Raw genomic sequence first — 12726 nt, 5'->3', positions numbered from 1 at the left:
ATTACTTTTATTGTTTTGTTGAAAATTTATATATTTTTTTAATTTAGAAATATTATACATATTAATATTTTAATACCAAAATTTAATATTATTTCAAATTTAATAATTTTAATATTGCTATTTGAATTGAAATATATACATATGGGTGCAAACAATTTCTTCCAACTTCCCTGTGTATTCAATATTATTTTTGTTAGCAATTTTTTATGTGATTTTATCGAGATTTTGCCGCAAACTAAAATGAAATCTATTTGATAAATTTAAAAAATTAATTATTAAAAATTTAAGTTATAAAATTTGTTTGGTTTATTTCTTTCTCTCTCTTTTTTGACAATAAAGGATTGGACTTATAAAAAACTGAAACCAAAGTATACATCAAAATCCACTAGGAGCCTTAGCACTCACCCGCCCAAAGCAAAATAATTAAAACATTAAAAGAAAATAAAATAGAATTTAAAAAATAAACATGAGTCAGCCCATTCCTCGGGAATCCTACCCGTCCCATCTATTGTATCATTGCAAAACAAAATCACTTACCTCTTCCCCATCCCTTCCATATTTGCATTTTCACAGAAATGATTTTTCTCCTTTCTGCTCCTTAGGGATCGAAGCACTTCCCTATTGTTCCTTCAATCTGGTTCACGAATCCACTCGTCCTCCATCGTTCTCCTTGCGAATCCCGGGACCGCTCCTTCCAGGTAAAACTCCTCTCCATTTCTCAAACTTTCAACCTGTTAATCTGTGTGCGAGTTGATTACCTTCACGATTTGCATGTTTAAACTGTATGGAGAGAAATCTGCTACTGTGATACTGTATATTATGGATGTGAGCTCGTATTTCAGACTTATCTTGGGACATATTGTTGCATTTCTTGATAACCGTTAGAGAATCGTCTTCGATAATTGCCTCTGTAACCCCCAACTCTAACCCCGTTTTAACTGTCTATGAACATGCGAGGGCTTCTGCTACAAATGCTGAGCCCACGTTTGAGTGGAGTATTGAACGTGATGCAATCACCTGCCCTTGCGCATTTCTGGCTACAATCCCCGTCCCAGATTTGAAAAAAAATCCTTATCAAAGGCTGCGTCAAAATTAAGTTTGATGCATATTCCCAAAGGGGGCTTCCATTTTGCATAGATCACCTTCCTGATAACCCCCTTTTCCTTGACGCCTTCTATTTCTTTCATGTATCATTGAATGAACCTTGATATGTCAACCGCCGATTTAGCAGAATCAGGAGCAAAGCCAGAATAATTTTAAGGGGAAGAATGAAATTTTAATTTTTTATAATCTATATATTTATAATTTTTAAAGGATTAAATCGAATTTTTATAATTTTAAAAGTTAAAATATAAAATTATTTTTATTAATTTAAAATTTTAAAATTTTTAAAAAACTTAAATAAGAATTTTTTATTTTAGAGGGCCGAGCCCTGCCAGCCCCTAGCCACGTCTCCGAGCAGAATGTTCATGCATAAATTTGTTTCTTACAGTCCACAAGACCCACAGACCACAATAGAATGATACGCGTTGAAGTACTGAGCAGTTGTTGAAAACCCAAGTAAACTACTCGGACATGTCCTGTATTGAATTTAATAAGATCCCAGGAAAACCAACTAACCCCCTTATCTCCTTTGTAATAGGACAACTCCTAAAAACATGATTCATAGTTTCAGCACCCTTCCAACATATTGGACACATCATATTGGCAACTAGTCTTTTGTAATGCATATTTGATAGCATTGGGATGAATTTTTTGAAATACGCCATATTGTAATCTTGATTTTAAAGGGTAGGTTTAAGCCCCAAAGTTGCTTGTAAAATTCTCTAGATGCATTTTGTAATTCATCTAGGATAGGAGTAGGAATACTTGTCTGTAAAAATTTGTAAACACTCCTAACGGAGAACTCTCCTGAGGACTCGTCTCCCTACACCATCACGTCCTCCTGAGGATTCGCCACCAGCGAGATTCGAAGTATCCTGGCCACATCAACATCTGCAAAGGTACTAGTAATAATATCTCTTTTCCACTCGATAGAAGCACTATTAATTAGATCGACAACCATAGAAACATCAGGGTTTCAAACTGCGCTGCTTAATTTATAATTAATCAAACTCAGTAACCAAGCACGATTAAAAATTGAAACTTTATCACCCCTTCCAACTCGCCAACACATCCCGTCTTGTAACACTTTTCGAGCTGACCAAATGCTTGTCCAATTGTACGAAGCATCATGCTTTAAATTTGCTTGCATAAAATCTGATTGAGGATAATACTTCGCTTTAAGCACCTGAGCATAATCTTGGATCAATATGGTGCTGCTTCTCTAAATTGGACCTTCATTTACGGGTAGAGTTGTATGTGACATGTGACAGTGCATGTATTATCAAGGCAATGCATTAGACTAGACATAATGTTGATTTTATACCACCGTTTTGCTTATGCATTAGATTGGAAATGGAGTTAACATTAAATTTGGACATAATTATCTTCAGGTTCAATGTGAAATTGGACAACCATAGGTTCATATTCATTCGGGCTTTAACTTTTAATATGACTTTTAATTAATATTTAATATTTTAAATTTTATTTAGTATTTTTTATAAATTTTAATAATGTTTTAACAAATTTATTATTTAAAAAATATTTTTTTAATTTTAAAAAAATTAAGTTCTAAAATGAATGAAATTGGACAGTTCCAATAAAAAATAAAAATATTACTTTTAAGTTTTTTATTTTTAAAAAAATAATTTTATTTTTATTTTTTGCTAAATCAGCAATCGTTGACATGAACCACCATGTCAGTGCTATAATGATCAAAGGCGGAAAATATTGGTCAAAAGGTTTAATTGATGCAATTTGAGAGTTTGAGGGCTTAATTGAGAGCGTTTTTTGCGGAGGGGTTTAATTAATTTTTTCGTGAAAGTTCAGAGGCTTATATACCTCTTTAGCCAAATAAATTTAATTGACCTATTTAGTAAAACTATGATTTTACTATGATGAGTAAATGATTTAATTCTACTTTGAACTCAATTATTTCATTACATTCAAGTAAATAATAAATCAAAGAAATTAATTAATTTTGAAGTCATCTTTTGTTCCTATTGAGAAAATGAATTTATGTGAATTGTAATTCATGCAATCTATTTTTCATTCATCGTTTTAATTCATTTATCATAATAGTTTTAAATTGCATTCCATATAAAGTTGTATTGAGTTAACGAAGAGATCGACGAAACATATATAATTAGAGTTTAAATAATTTGTAATCAAGTTTACTCTTCATCTATTAATTACAACATTATTTAGTCATGGAGTCAATGCAAAAGTACTTTGATTGATCTCCCATTATATACCATTACAAAAACAACTTAGATTTATGTTTTTTTTCCAATGACCTTGTCATTAGTGTAATATACTTAAATCTCTTTGGGTTAAATCTGTTCACCCAATATGATTACTATTGCATTTTCCATAATGAAAAAGATTATTACTAACAAATAGTAATAACAATAATTTATCCTTGATGAACAATACATGGTCATGTTCCTTTTTTATAATCCATGTAATGCTAGTGAGAGGATATTATTTACTCTTTATTCGAGTTATGAATTTTATTATTATAAGCGAAATCATGCCATACATAAATCACATAACCAACATACCAGCTTTAAACTCCAAGACCAATGGAATACAAGCTTTCAGTATATCATAGTATATGAGTTAAGTACATATTGTTAGTCACTAACTCAAAAATGAGGTAAGTCACACCATGAATATCACAAGTGAATAAATTCATAAACTTATTTAGGATAAATTCAACTTGAGTCATGTCCAAATATATTGTCAATTTAGATAATCATATCTTATTTACTCTGATACTTAAAATACAATATCTTCCTAATTGGACTTAATAGACAAAATAATTGTCTCACGAATCAATTTGTAACACTCCAAAACTCAACCTAAAAATTTCGATCGGATCTCGGAAGTTACATTGACCACCGAAGTGATTTAAAAGTAATTTACAAAAAGAATTGTTTAAAACTCATTTCGAGTACAGTTTGCTAAAATTGTACTAAATCGTTTAACAATTTATGGTTCAAAATCGTAATCAAGTGGCATTAAAACATTTAGGAATTTCTTTTTGTACAGTCTTAAAAATGCATCAATGTTGCCAAATGTATCCCAGAATTTCAAATTAGAAATAGTGCGAAAAATATGTTGTTCAAAATCGAAATCATGCATCTTAATGCAAAGTTCAAACATTAACCCATACCACAGTTTATATAATTAATTTAAAAATAATCTTAAAACCAACTGTATAAACTTATGAAAGTTTTAGCTAAATCAAATCAAACCAAACTTTCTGAAACCTCCCGCTGCCGAGTCCAGCTTCTAACACAGAATTTACCTGAAAGAGAGGAACTAAAGGATGAGCTACACGAGCTCAATGTAAGTCCGAAATTATAAACAAAAGCAATAGATAGAGTATCAAAATGAATATTTGATATGTGCACACAAACAGTGAACGAACATCAAGTATCAATACTTAATCTTACAAGTAATTTCTCATAACCATACACACATACCATAATGGTATATTTAACAAGTTAGACTATTCACATTAATTCACAATTATCCCAACCATCAAACATATAAACCTATACCATATATGAGATACATGCAACGTATTAAAAACTCACCTAATCAGCCAAACACCTCTTCGTCCACCCTGCACACCACATAAGGGCTACTGAAGGCCTGTCCACCCTGCACACCACACTAAACCACAATAGGTTTATCCACCCTACATATCATGTATAGTAAAACTAAGCCACTTGAGTAAAAGTATACAACTGAGTTGGTATACGAATAGTATAGTGTGGTAAATCGCTGTACATAAGTATTGTAGTTAAAACTGTCCAAATCAGTCTTCCTTTTCTTTGCAACCAAAACCCCAAATTTTATGCAAATGTATGAATGCATACCAAACACTAACAAACTCACAAATACAGAAGCTCATATTCAGTCGATCAATTTTAGAATCGGTTTTATTAGTTTTATAGTTAATTTGTAACGACATCAAAAATACCTCAACTCATTTATCACATCATCTAAACACATGAACAAACAATTAACTTAAATCCTGTATTTGTAAACACGCACTTGAATCTAAGCGGAAAATAGAATCCCAACACATTTATAGAGGCATCAATGGATGTTGGACTACATAGGAACTGAAACGGTTCAAAATACGACACAAGTTAAAAATCTGTGAAACAGGGCCGCACGACCGTGTGGAAGTGCCTAGGCTCGAGGGGTCTACACTCCCGTGTGTAAGCTGCATACACCCATGTGGAGGAGACACATGTTCGTGTGTTCGAGTTACATGGCCGTGTGAGTAGCCCGTGTAACTTACTGTCCAAAATTGGCAAAATAAGTTGCAGAACAAACACAGCCGTGTGGAAATCTCATACGCCAGTGTGGCCAAAGGACACGGCCGTGTGCCCAAGGCACACGCCAGTGTTCAAATCGATAAAAATCTCCAAATGTCAACCGCACGGCCGTATGGCACCAAAAATCGCCCAAAAATTCTAATTCTCAAAATTACATGGTCGTGTGAACCGCCCATGGCCGACACACGCCCTTGTGGCCACCTGTGTGGTCACGAAACCATACTAAAACAACCTGAAAATGAGAATTTCGATCAATAAATTGACCTACAAACAATATAGTTTAGAAACACACCTTAGAACGTGATTCTAACACCAGAAACCGGTTGATTCAACTGAACTCAACCAATTTGAAACTCAATTTCGAAAACTCACAACTACATTAAAAGCTTTATCAACAAATAAAGAATCAAGAATCCAAATCAAAATTCGAAGACACTTACACGATTCAGCGTTTAAACAAAATCATGCAATTCCTTTATTGAAGGACCAAAATCAAAACTTTAATGCACGACCACCAGGATGCAAAGGAAAACACAATAGCTAAAAGAAAAAAATGATATTGACAGAAGAGAAACAAAAAGAAAACCAACGTGTGAAAGAAGGAGAGGAAAAATAGGATAATGTGAGAGAAAGTAAAAATAAAAAAATCTAATTAAGAGAATAAATAAAGTTAATTTAATACTAAGAAACCCCAAAAACAAAATTCTCTAATTTCTTACATCAGGATTCAAACACAGGACCAAGGAAAAATAGCAACACACTCAACCACTAAACCAATAGGCTCATTCTAACATTAAAACGCGAAAATAAACACAATTGCTCAACCTACTCATTAACCCTAACCACAAACCTCAAAACTTCTAACCCTAAATTCCAAGATGTTACACAATTGCTCGTTTTGATTCTTTAAATTATAAACAACTTAAATTACCTAAAAATATAAGTTTTATTTTTGGGATTATAATTTATCCCTATAATACAACATAATATTAATTAAAATTTAGGTAATCAATAAAATGATATTTATTTTTTCATTTTTTTATGTAAAATTCATTAAGGACAAAATATAAATATAATAATTTAATTATAAAATTTTATTTAATCAATCTATTTGAAAATTGACAAGTATAATAACGAAATCATTGCAATAATGACACAAAATCCTAACATGCCAACCCTTTAAAGCTATTATCATAGAGTCACTATAGGTCCATCTTGATCCACTTCTAACAACCATTGCAGACACCTGGACTTCAATCTTCAGAATTTTCATGTTTATCACTCTCGTGTATATCTCTTTTATGTTTTGTACCACTATCGTGATTGGAGGAATGGATATTGCTATCTACATCTTCAAGTAAACTGGTGTTCTCTAATAGCATAGGCAAAAAGGCTGACTGCTTAGAAGTTCCAAAGTTTTCTGAGTTGGTTCATCAACTTCAACCACTGCATGATTTGGATTCTGGGATATATTTGCAAAGAAAAACCCTAGATCATCATTGCTTTCAATTAGGGAAGAAATGGCTAAGTAACAACCGTAGCTGCATTGTTAATAGCAGGTGCAGAGTTCAACCTTTCACCAATAAGAAGTGGTCTAGTAGAGCCATGAAAAAGAACCAACATGGTAACAAGTTGACAAGCTAAAAACTTCTCTCTTATAATGTTTTTATTGGAGTTTGATAAGAATGGGGTAATCTCTTGAATTTTATTGATAGACCTTAAAGGTATATATATCTATACAGTAGTAGTTATGTAGGAAAGAAATCAAATTGCTAAAAGATAATATCCCATAATAATATCCTATAACATCCTATCAGGAATCAAATTGCTAAAATATAATATCCCATAATAATACCCTGACACCCCCTCAAGTTGGAGCATGCAAATCATAAATGCCCAACTTGCTGAGAAGATATTCAAATTGCGGTTTACCAAATGACTTTGTAAAAATGTGTAACACCCCTAATCCATCTCAATATCCGTCACTGGATTAGGGTTATAGAGTATTATCGTACAAATTGAAACAATTAAAATCACATAATAATTTACCAATTTAAAACATTAACATTCCATTCCATTCCACCTATGGGGCCTTAAAAATAATTTGGGAACAATTAGGAACTAATTTGAAATAAAATAGAAAATTCTAGAAAATTTTGAAAAATTTTGGAAACAGGGTCACATGGCCGTGTGATAAAGCCTAGGCCGTGTGACTCAAAACATGATCGTGTGGCCAACCGTATAACATTTAAACTATGAGACACACGATCGTGTCCCAACCCTTGTGTCCGCCCGTATGAGTATTCGAAATAGCATTACACAGCTATGTCGTAGGCTGTGTGCCAGACCGTGTGTGCATTCGAAATAAGGTCACATAACCAGGTTGCCAGACCATGTAACTCTCTATGACCGTGTGGACCAACCTGCACTTGAAAATCAATAAGACACACAACTGTGTGACAGCCCATGTTCCTGGCCGTGTGTACCAAATATATCTTTAAAATAAGACAAAACAATACCATTTCTTAGATACGAAGCCACAACAAAAAAACAACCATTTTCATGCCTTCAAAACTCATTCAAACAAATTTATAACATACCAAAAAATCCAACCTAGGTGCTTAACCAATGTGCCTTCATTGACATCACAATTCAATTTCCAAATCAAACTTATATATCACACCAAGCTACTTTGCATTCAAACCATAATATTCAACCATAAACACATACCAAACTTATTACTCATTCTTACCATTAATGTCTACCACAAATATACTATAACCATTTATAAGTAGATGAAATTAAGATGCCAAAACACTATCTTTTATACAACTTCAAACCAAAACTAAGCCATATATGTACAAGTAGCTAAAAGAAGGTTAAAACATTATCACATTGAGAAAAATAGCTTAAAAGTTCCTAGTACATGCCATTTATAACCTACATTAAAAGATCAAAACATCTATTGAGATGATGAACGGATAATGTGTGTGCTCCGACTCGATTTTCCAACTGTCAAAGCATATCAAGATCTACAAGAGAAAAATACATACAACGTAAACAAATTATTCTTAGTTAGCTCGTATTGAATGTAACATAATTTGCTAAATCAAGATTGTTTAACTTAATTATGCATTGAGTCATAAATCATCTATGTATTCATTTGATTCATTTTCCTACAACAAACCTTGATAGTTCAATGAAGTATTCACTCCAATAATATACGTTTTTGAATAATTCATTGTTCCAAAGAATGCCATGGCATCTTCCAACATGGTCTTATGCATTCCCGAAATAGTGCCATAGTATCTTTCAATTGTGGTCTTGATCATTACCGATATAATGCCTTAATATCTTTCAACTGTGGTCTTGTTCGTATTGGCTTTAATACCATAGTATCTTTCAACCACGGTCTTACACATTTTGGGTTTAGTGCCATAATATCGTTCAACTATGGTCTTATTATTTCGGTTTAAATGTTATGATATCTTTCAATCATGGTCTTTCTCGTTTCTCAATCCAAGGAATTTGATGAACCAATCATATATAGATAAGCATTGAATTAAAAAACATCAATCAATTAACTACTAAATTAACTTATAAACTTACCTAGACTAAAACAGTTGCAAAAACAGAGCCGACGACTAGTCCGAAACTTTAGTTTTTCCTTGATCTAAATCTGGTTGGTTCGTTTCTTGATCTAAATAGTAATTTCATTCAATTAATATCATCCCAGCACTCAAATAATCATTTTATACAATTAAGTCAATCCATCATCATTTTATAAAATTACCCAAATATTTTACTTTTATGCAATTTAGTCCCTAAACTCGAAACTTGCAATTTAACCATAATTAACTAAAATTCATGCTAGCCGATTTCATAGGGACCCATTACAGCCCATATTTATCACCATTTCACATTGTTTACATGAAATTTTACTATTTTCACAAATAAGTCCCTAAACATTAAAATTACCAAAAATCACTTAACAAAATACTTATATTTAGCTACCAACCTTGGTAATCTATCAACTAAGTTCAAAACATATTCAATTCAATCATGGTAGATCCCTATAATTTTAACAATTTTATGAATTGACCCTCGAGTTAGCTAATTTAAGCTAATACGATCACCAAAACATAAAAATAATTAGAAACAAAATAAAAATCACTTACCATACAAGGAAATTAGCTTGGCCAAAAGTTTGCTAACCTTTTCGTTATGGTATTCGGTCAAAGAAAGCACAAATGGAGAAGATATCACTTAATTTTGTTAATGTTATTTTATTTGAAATTTTACTATTTTACCCTTACAACATTAACTTTAAATTTCAACCAAACCTTATCCATAATTGTCAACTATCTAATTTCATGGTTTATTTACCCACCAAGTCCATTTGATTTACACTATCTAGCTATTTAATGCATTTATTTAATAGAGACTAACTTTTACTTCATTTACGATTTAGTCTTTTTTAATTAAGTAACTATCTAAACGTTAAAATTTATTATTTGAATTTTAATATGACTCTAATAAACACCTGTAAATATTAAACAAATAATAAAACACTGACTCGCTTTTTGGAATCATGGTCTTGTAACCACTGTTTCTGACACCACTGAAAATGGGCTGTTACAAAATGTTAGCCAACTGAAGGAGGTCGGAACATAAAAAGGTGCAATCAACTCATCCTAGATTGCATCCCTAGCAAAGTGTCAATCTACTTCAATATGTTTAGTACGCACGTGAAATATGAGATTTTGTGTAATATGCAGCACAAATTAACTATCACAAAATAAAAGAATTGCTTTAGGATGATGAACACCTAAGCTCAATAGTAAGGCCTTCAGCCACTTGAGCTTACAAGTGATATAAGCCATAGACCTATACTCAACCTCAACAGAAGAACAGGAAACAGTATGTTGTTTTTTAGTTTCTTAAGAAATAGGAGATTGTCCTAGAAAGACAAGCCAACCAATAAGCGAATGCCGAGTTAACAGACAAGCAGCCCAATTTGAATCACACCACCATTTCAAGGATAAAACACTATCAGATCTCAAAAGAATCCCTTGGCAAAAAGAGCATTTTAAGTACCGGACAACACAGAGTCGCGTCCCAATGCTCCTGCCTTGGCTCATGCATAAAATGGGATAATACATGAATTGAGTATACCAAATCAGGTTTGGTCACTGCTAAACAAATCGAACAACCCATTACCATCTGTACAACTCAGGATCAGACAAAATTGTCCCTGTAGCATGCGCTAATTTATGATTTTGCACTATTGGTGATCATATGGCCTTTGTAACACCCCGAACCCGAGACCGTCACCGGAGTCGAACACGAGGTGTTAACAGACTTTAAACCACTTATAAAAAAAATTTCCTAGACACTGCCAATCTGCGTACTAGTCGCTTTAAAAAAATCATATCTTGAGTTCAGAAACTCGGAATACAGTTCCGTAAATTTTCCCTGAAACTAGACTCATATGCCCGTCTAAATATTTTTTTCTAGAATTTTTGGTTGGTCCAATTAGTACAGTTTATTAGTCAAAGTCTCCCATGTTACAGGGATCGACTACACTGACCTTTTTTTTTAAACTTGGATATCTCCCTGCACAGAGCTTCAATACTGATGCCGTTTGTTTCTATAGAAACTAGACTCAGAGAGGAATCTATACATATATGGCATGACTCCTAATTGTCTCTGGTTAATTTATAATGAATTTCCAAAGTCGGAACAGGAAATCCAGAAACTGTTCTGGCCCTGTCTCACGAGAACCTGAATATCTCTTAATATACTATCCATATGATTGTTTCGTTACTTTCCTATGAAAATAGATTCATCAAGGTTCGTTTACATAATTTATTCACTATTTAATTCCATTTCTACTATTTTTAGTGATTTTCCAAATCTACATCACTGCTGCTGTCAGCATCTGCCTTTAAGGTAGACTTTACCTATTTCATAGTTTCCATGATTCAACTAGCCCTTTTAGCATAAATAGCACAAATTATGATAGTGATTAACCATTCCCATGGCCAATCCTTGTTAAGCATATCCACACCTCTCAATAACCATGTCCATACCAAATGATTATAACATTATACTCAAACATATATAAGCCATTTTCGCATGGCTATCCAAAATTATACAAGTCCAAAGGGTCCATGACCCCCAACAAAAAGGGTAGTCCTATACATGCCATTTCGAAGTTCAACCAAAATTGTACCAAAAGGGGGGGGCTTTGATAGTGTGGGCGACTTCGACTTCAAAATCCCGAGTCCGATAGCTGGAGAACCAAAATCTATAAAACAGAGAATCAAGGAGACGGAGTAAGCAATTTATGCTTAGTAAGTTTTGAGCAAGGGATTCCAGCACAACAAAAGTATAACATTCATGTAGCTAAACGGATAATTTCATATGCACAATTTTTCAGTATCATACTTACTTCACATTACCAACCCTTTTATTCATACACAAAGATCAACTTAGCCAAAGGCCGGTAGCTCATTTATCAACTGAGCGAATACTTATTTGTAAGGGCTCAACTAATTCAAAGCACATACGAAACATACCTCAATGTTGGGATGTTTCAAGCGTATTAACTGAAATTTTTACAGCAAGATCATTCATTCCCAAATCACGTACCTTCGGAATTTAACCGGATATAGCTACTCCTTCAAATGCCTTCGGGACATAGCCCGGTTATAGTAACTCGCACAAATGCCTTCGGGACTTAACCCGGATTTAGTAACTCACACAAATGCCTTCGGGCTTAGCCCGGAATTAGTATCTCGCACAAATGCCTTCGGATCTTAGTCCGGATATGGTCACTTAGCACAAAGCCTTCGGGACTTAGCCCGGACATCATTCAAATAACCATGCACATTTAACAATAAATCATGGCACATTCGTATTTCGTTTTCGTTAGCAAAACTCAAACACAAGACACTTATCATTCTTGTAATTTCGGCTCAATAGCCACACACAAAGAGCATGATTTTGATTTGCTTAAAACATGATCTAATCAAATCATAATTTAAGCTCTTTTACTCAAGAACTTACCTCGGATGTTGTCGAACGATTCCGAAAGCTATTCGACCACTTTTTCCTTCCCTTTATCGGATTTAGTTCCCCTTTGCTCTTGAGCTTAATTAAACAAATAAATTGATTTAATCATTTGAGCATCGAAAAGAGGAACACAAGGCACTTAGCCCATATTTATACATTAGACATTAAAGTCACATATGTACGGAATCAT

At 33.2% G+C, this 12726-nt stretch overlaps 1 long non-coding RNA gene across 1 annotated transcript; it reads left to right on the top strand.

Moving 5' to 3' along the window:
• The first annotated feature begins 357 nt into the window (after positions 1-357).
• LOC121232345 (uncharacterized) lies at positions 358-2286 on the top strand. The gene is made up of 2 exons (XR_005930728.1): positions 358-1560; positions 1643-2286. It is a non-coding gene; the product is annotated as an uncharacterized lncRNA (long non-coding RNA).
• The last annotated feature ends 10440 nt before the right edge of the window (positions 2287-12726 follow it).

The sequence above is a fragment of the Gossypium hirsutum genome, chromosome A07, assembly GCF_007990345.1.
Source record: "Gossypium hirsutum isolate 1008001.06 chromosome A07, Gossypium_hirsutum_v2.1, whole genome shotgun sequence".
Classification (NCBI taxonomy): domain Eukaryota; kingdom Viridiplantae; phylum Streptophyta; class Magnoliopsida; order Malvales; family Malvaceae; genus Gossypium; species Gossypium hirsutum.
The sequence above is the reverse complement of the archived record's forward strand: the minus strand, read 5'-3'. Positions and strand labels throughout refer to the sequence as shown.